The sequence below is a fragment of the Erinaceus europaeus genome, chromosome 2, assembly GCF_950295315.1.
Source record: "Erinaceus europaeus chromosome 2, mEriEur2.1, whole genome shotgun sequence".
NCBI classification, from domain to species: domain Eukaryota; kingdom Metazoa; phylum Chordata; class Mammalia; order Eulipotyphla; family Erinaceidae; genus Erinaceus; species Erinaceus europaeus.
This window is the reverse complement of record NC_080163.1, coordinates 45,306,436-45,312,907: the sequence shown is the minus strand read 5'-3', so window position 1 is coordinate 45,312,907 and position 6,472 is coordinate 45,306,436.

Sequence of the window (6,472 nt, the reverse complement as noted above, 5' to 3'; positions counted from 1 at the left end):
TTTCCCTTCTTTCTTTTATTGGATAAGACAGAGAGAAATTGAGAAGGAAGTGGAAGACAAAGGAGAGAGGGAGAAGAAAAGACATCTGTAGCACAGCTTGATGACTGGTGAAGCTCCCTACCGAAAGGGAGCACTAAGGGCTTGAACCTGGGTCCTTGGTGTGCCGCCACCCAGCACCCCTTCCCAATTTTGAAAGAAAGGGATAGAGGAGGGCTGGGCAGTGGTGGTCCAGGTTAAGCACACGTAGTATGAAGTGCAGGGACCTGAGCAAGCGTCTGGGTTTGAGTCCTGCTCCTCACCTGTGGGGGGTTCACTTCATGAGCAGTGAAGCAGGTCTGTATGTGTCTGCTTTTTTCTCTCCCTTTCTGCTCTTAATTTCTATCTTGTCAAATAAAAATGGAAAAAAAATGGTTGCCAGGAGCAATGGATTCGTAATGCAGGTGAGCTCCAGTGATAATCGTGGAGGCAAAAATAAATAAATAAAAACATAAATAAATAAATGGAGAGGAAGAGAGACATATGAGATACTGCTCCTTCACTCATGAGTTAATTGTTCAAGTCCCATGGGACATTCTCAAGGATAAACCATATGTTAGGCCACAAAGACAGTGTCAACAAATCAGGAGCATCCCAAGCATCTTTTAAGACCACAGTGGAATTAAGTTAATACTTAACAAAAAATTAGTAAAAGTCCCAAAATATGAAAATTCAGCAGTACACTACTAAACAACTACTGAGTCAAAGAGGAAACTAAGAAAGAAATGAAAATGTTTTGAGAATTTAATGAAAATGAAGACACTAGCTATAAAAATATTTGGCTAAGACAGTACTGAGAGGGAAGTTCATAGCCATACAAGTACACATTCAGAAATAAGAAAAAGATCAAATACATAACCTGATTGTACACCTTAAAGACTTAGAAGAAAAGGAACAAAGGAACCTAAAAAATCAGAAGGATTGAAATAACTAAAATTAGGGAAGAAATAAATAACATTAAAATTAGAGAACCATACAAAAGATCAAAGAAGCTAAATGCTGGTTCTTTGAAAGAATAAACAAAGTAGATAAACCCTTATCCAGGCACACACACACACACACACACACACAAGACTCAAATAAATAGGATTGTAAATGAAAGGGGAGATAGCACAACAGATACCACAGAAATCTAAGGTATTATGTGAAACTTCTATGAACAACTATGCCACCAAGCTAGAGAACCTGGAAGAAATGGACAAGTTTCTAGATAGCTACAAACTTCCAAAATTAAACAAACAGGAACTAGAAAATATGAACAGGCCAATAACAGACAAAAAGAATTGAAACAGTTATCAAAAACCTCAACAACAAAAGTCCTGGACCAGATGCTTTTACAATGAATTTTATGAAAACTTCAAGGAAGAGTTAATGCCTCTACTTTTAAAACTCTTCCAAAAGGTTGAAGACAGAGGAATACTCCCTTCCAGCTTCCATGAAGCCACCATCACTCTGATACCAAAAGCAGACAGAGATACAACAGAAAAATAAAACTACAGGGAGTCAGGCGGTAGCGTAGCAGGTTAAGCTCAGGTGGTGCGAAGTTCAAGGACCGGCCTAAGGATCCTGGTTTGAGGCCCTGGCTCCCCACCTGCAAGGAAGTCACTTCACAGGTGGTGAAACAGGTCTGCAGGTGTCTATCTTTCTCTCCCCCCTCTATCTTTCCCTCCTCTCTCCATTTCTCTCTGTCCTATCCAACAACAATGATATCAGTAATAATAACTACAACAATAAAACAAGGGCAACAAAAGGGAATAAATAAATAAATATTAAAAAATAAAACTATAGACCAATATCTCTGATGAACATTGACGTTAAAATATTGAACAGAATTCTAGCCAACCAGATACAGCAGTATATTTTTAAAATTATATTTATTTATTTATTTATTTTCCCTTTTGTTGCCCTTGTGTTTTTTATTGTTGTAGTTATTATTGTTATTGTTATTGGTGTCATCATTGTTAGATAGGACAGAGAAAAATGGAGAGAGGAGGGGAAGACAGGGGGAGAGAAAGACACTTGCAGACCTGCTTCACCACCTGTGAAGAGACTCCCCTGCAGGTGGGGAGGCTCGAACCGGGATCCTTATACTGGTCTTTGAGCTTGGTGCCACATGTGCTTAACCCGCTGTGCTACTGCCCGACTCCCATACAGCAGTATATTAAAAAGATTGTTCATCATGAACAAGCGGGGTTTATCCCAGGGATGCAGGGTTGGTTTAATATAAGTAAATCAGTCAATGTGATCTACCACATCAATAAAAGCTAGACAAAAAAAAAAAAAACCCACATGATTATCTCAATAGATGCAGAGACAGCCTTTGACAAAATCCAACATCCCTTTATGATCAAAACACTACAAAAAATGGGACTAGATGAAAATTCCTTAAGATCGTGGAGTCCACATATAGCAAACCTACAGCCAATATCATACTGAGTGGTGAAAAACTGAAAGCGTTCCCCCTCAGATCAGGTGCTAGACAGGGCTCCCCACTACCACCACTACTATTCAACAAAGCATTAGAAGTCCTTGTCATAAGAGACTGGCATACTTTAATGATCACTCTTCAGTCACTACCAGGCCACCCCATCATCTGAGGCCCTAGTCAAGGAGTCCTGGGATTCCCACACAGACATGATGGACCTAGACCTCTAACAGATCCCTCTCACCACTGTTACTAGTTATCTCCATCAAGAACAACTTAATGGGCCTCTCTGTGGGCCCCATAGGACCTTGTCCTCAATTTGGATCAACAAGGGTAGGGAATGTTCCATTCTCCGAAGGAAGGTTGGATAACATACTCTACCTATCACCCGAGAAAGATGGGTCCTGAAATTAGTGCAGCCTGTAATGTTCCTCACTGTGTCCACAGAATGTGAGCTCAGACCTACAGGGATGCAGAGGTTATATAGGCTCTTGTGCTGACTATGGTCCCCATATCAAATCGATGGGGTTTACAGTTAACAACATTTATATACATTTCCCATATTTGGGAGCTGCTTTCTTCCCTGATGTAGCTTTCTAGTCCCTTTTTAACTATGACACTATCTCCCCAACCAATAACTTAGGTCGCCTGCATATTAGATGTCAGACTTAGGCAAAAACTAGTAGACTGGGTAGGGGTAGATAAGATAATGGTTAAGCAAACAGACTGTCATGTCTGAGGCTCCAAAGTCTCAAATTCAATCCCCTGCACCACTATAAGCCAGAGCTGAGCAGCACTCTGGTAAACAAACAAACAAAACCTAGTAGACCTTGGAATATACCTAAAATAGATCTACTAGCTTTTTCCAAAACGGAGACCCCAAATCTTCATCTGCAATATTCCAGTCTTTAGGTTCATGATTAGTCAACAATGTGTTCTGCTTTATATCTTAACTTTTTTTCTGCCACCAGGTTCCAGATGCTATCATGATACCAACCTGACTTTGCTGGACTGACGACCCTACTAATGTGTCCTGGAGCCCCAACTCCCCAGATCCCTACCCCACTAGGGAAAGAGAGAGACAGTCTGGGAGTATGGATCAGCCTATCAACATCCATGTTCAGCGGGGAAGCAATTACAGAAGCCAGACCTTCCACCTTCTGCACCCCATAATGACCCTGGGTCCATACTCCTAGAGGGATAAAGAATAGGAAAGCTATCAAAGGAAGGGATTGGATATGGAGTTCTGGTAGTAGGAATTATGTGGAATTGTACCCCTCTTATCCTATGGTCTTGTCAATATTTCCATTGTATAAATAAAAATTTTTTAAAAAGTTCTTGCTATAGCAGTCAGACAGGAGAAAGGAATTAAAGGATACAGACTGGAAGAGAAGAAGTCAAATTCTTACTATTTGAAGATGACATGATAGTATACATAGAAAAAACTAAAGAACCCAGCAGGAACCTCTTGGAAATTATCAGGCAGTATAGTAAGGTATCAGGCTATAAAATTAACATACAAAAGTCAGTGGCATTCCTCTATGCAAACACTAGGTTAGAAGAACATGAAATCCAGAAATCAATTCCTTTTACTATAGCAACAAAAATGATAAAATATCTAGGAATAGACATACCTAAAGAAGTGAAAGACTTGTATATTAAAAATTATGAGTCACTATTCAAGGAAATAGAAAAAGACACAAAGAAGTGGAAAGATATTGTATGTTCATAGGTTGGAAGAATTAACATCATCAAAATGAATATACTACCCAGAGTCATATACAACTTTAATGCAATCCCAGCCAATTTTTTTTTTAGGAGAATAGAAGAAAAGCTACAAATGTTTATCTGGAACCAGAAAAGACCTAGAATTGCAAAGCAATCTTGAGAAGAAAGAACAGAACTGGAGGCATCACATTCCCAGATCTCAAATTGTATTAAAGGGCCATTGTCATCAAAACTTCTTGGTACTGAATAGACACACTGACCAGTGGAATAGAATTGAGAGCCCAGAAGTAAGTCCCCATACCTATGGGCATCTATGCCCAGATTATTAAATAGGGGAAGGGGAGTCTCTTCAACAAATGGTGTTGGCAAAATTGGATTGAAACTTGCAGAAGAATGAAATTGAAACACTATATTTCACCAAATACAAAAGTAAACCCCAAGTGGATCAAGGACTTGGATGTTAGACCAAAAATATCAAATACTTAGAAGAAAATATTGGCAGAACTCTTTTCCATCTAAATTTTAAAAGCATTTTCAATGATACAAATCCAGTTGCAAGGAAGAGTAAAACAAAAATAAACAAATGGGACCACATCAAATTAAAAATATTCTGCACAGCAAAAGAAACCATCATCTAGACAAAAAGACCCCTTACAGAATGGGAGAAGATCTTACATCAGACAGGAGGCTAATAACCAATATATGTAAAGAGCTCACCAAACTCAGCAGCAACAACAACAAAAATCAGTGACCCCATCCAAAAATGGGAAGAGGACATGAACAGAATATTCACCATAGAAGAGATCCAAAAGGCCAACAAACATGAAAAAATGCTCCAAGTCTTTCATGGTCAGAGAAATGCAAATAAAGACAACAATGAGATACTACTTCACTCCTGTGAGAATGTCATACATCAGAAAAGATAGCAGCAACAAATGCTGGAGAGGTTGTGGGGACAAAAGAACCCTCCTGCACTGCTGGTGGGAATGTAAATTATTCCAGCCCCTGTGGAGATCAGTCTGGAAAATTCTCAGAAGGCTAGAAATGGACCTTTCCTATATGTAACACTGCAATTCCTCTCCTGGGGATATAGCCTAAGGAACCCAACACACCCATCCAAAAAGATTTGTGTACACCTATGTTCATAGCAGCACAATTTGTAATAGCCAAAACCTGGAAGCAACTCAGATGTGCAAAAACAGATGAGTGGTTGAGTAAGTGGTAGTATATATACACACAATAAAATACTACCAGCTATTTAAAATGATGAATTCACCTTCTTCATCTTAAATGGAGCTTTAAGGAATCATGTTAAATGAGATAAGTCAGCAAGAGAAGGATATGGGATGATCTCACTCATAGACAGAAATTGAAAAATAAGAAGAGAAGGGAAGGGAGTCGGGCTGTAGCACACCGGGTTAAGCGCAGGTGGCGCAAAGCACAAGGACCGGCATAAGGATCCCGGTTCGAACCCCAGCTCCCCACCTGCAGGGGAGTCGCTTCACAGGTGGTGAAGCAGGTCTGCAGGTGTCTATCTTTCTCTCCTCCTCTCTGTCTTCCCCTCCTCTCTCCATTTCTCTCTGTCCTATCCAACAACGACAACAACAATAATAACTACAGCAATAAAAAACAACAACAAGGGCAACAAAAGGGAATAAATAAATAAAATAAATATTTAAAAAAAAAAGAAGAGAAGGGAAAACACAAAGCAGAACTTGGACAGGAGTTTGTATGTTACACCAAATAAAAGACTATGGGGTGGGGCGGGGAGGGTTCAGGTCCTGGAACATGATGGCAGAGGAAGACCTAGTGGGGGGTGAATTGTTATGTGGAAAACTGAGAAATGTTACACATGTACAAACTATTGTATTTTACTGTCCAGTAATACAGTAAACCATTAATCCCCAATAAATTTTAAAAATAAAATTAAAATAACCATATCTTCAGTATTGACAGGACAGGTTGTTTCTGATGGTCTAATATTATAGGTGATTTAGTATTAAAAAATTATTATTAGAAATGCTTTAACAAACTCCGTGACCAAATTCAATCAGTTTACAAATTTGAAATATTAAAGTTCTTAGACTTAAGGAATATAAACTCAGAACTGTAGTCTATGCATTTAAAGAACTAGAAACAGTCAATCTATTTCCCCTTCATATTGAATAAATAGTTATTTATAAGACTAAGTTAATAGGAGTATAAATTAATACCACTCCTACCACCAAAATCTGTGTCCTTATACCCACTCCCCTACAGTGGAGCTGTAAATCTACCGTTTCC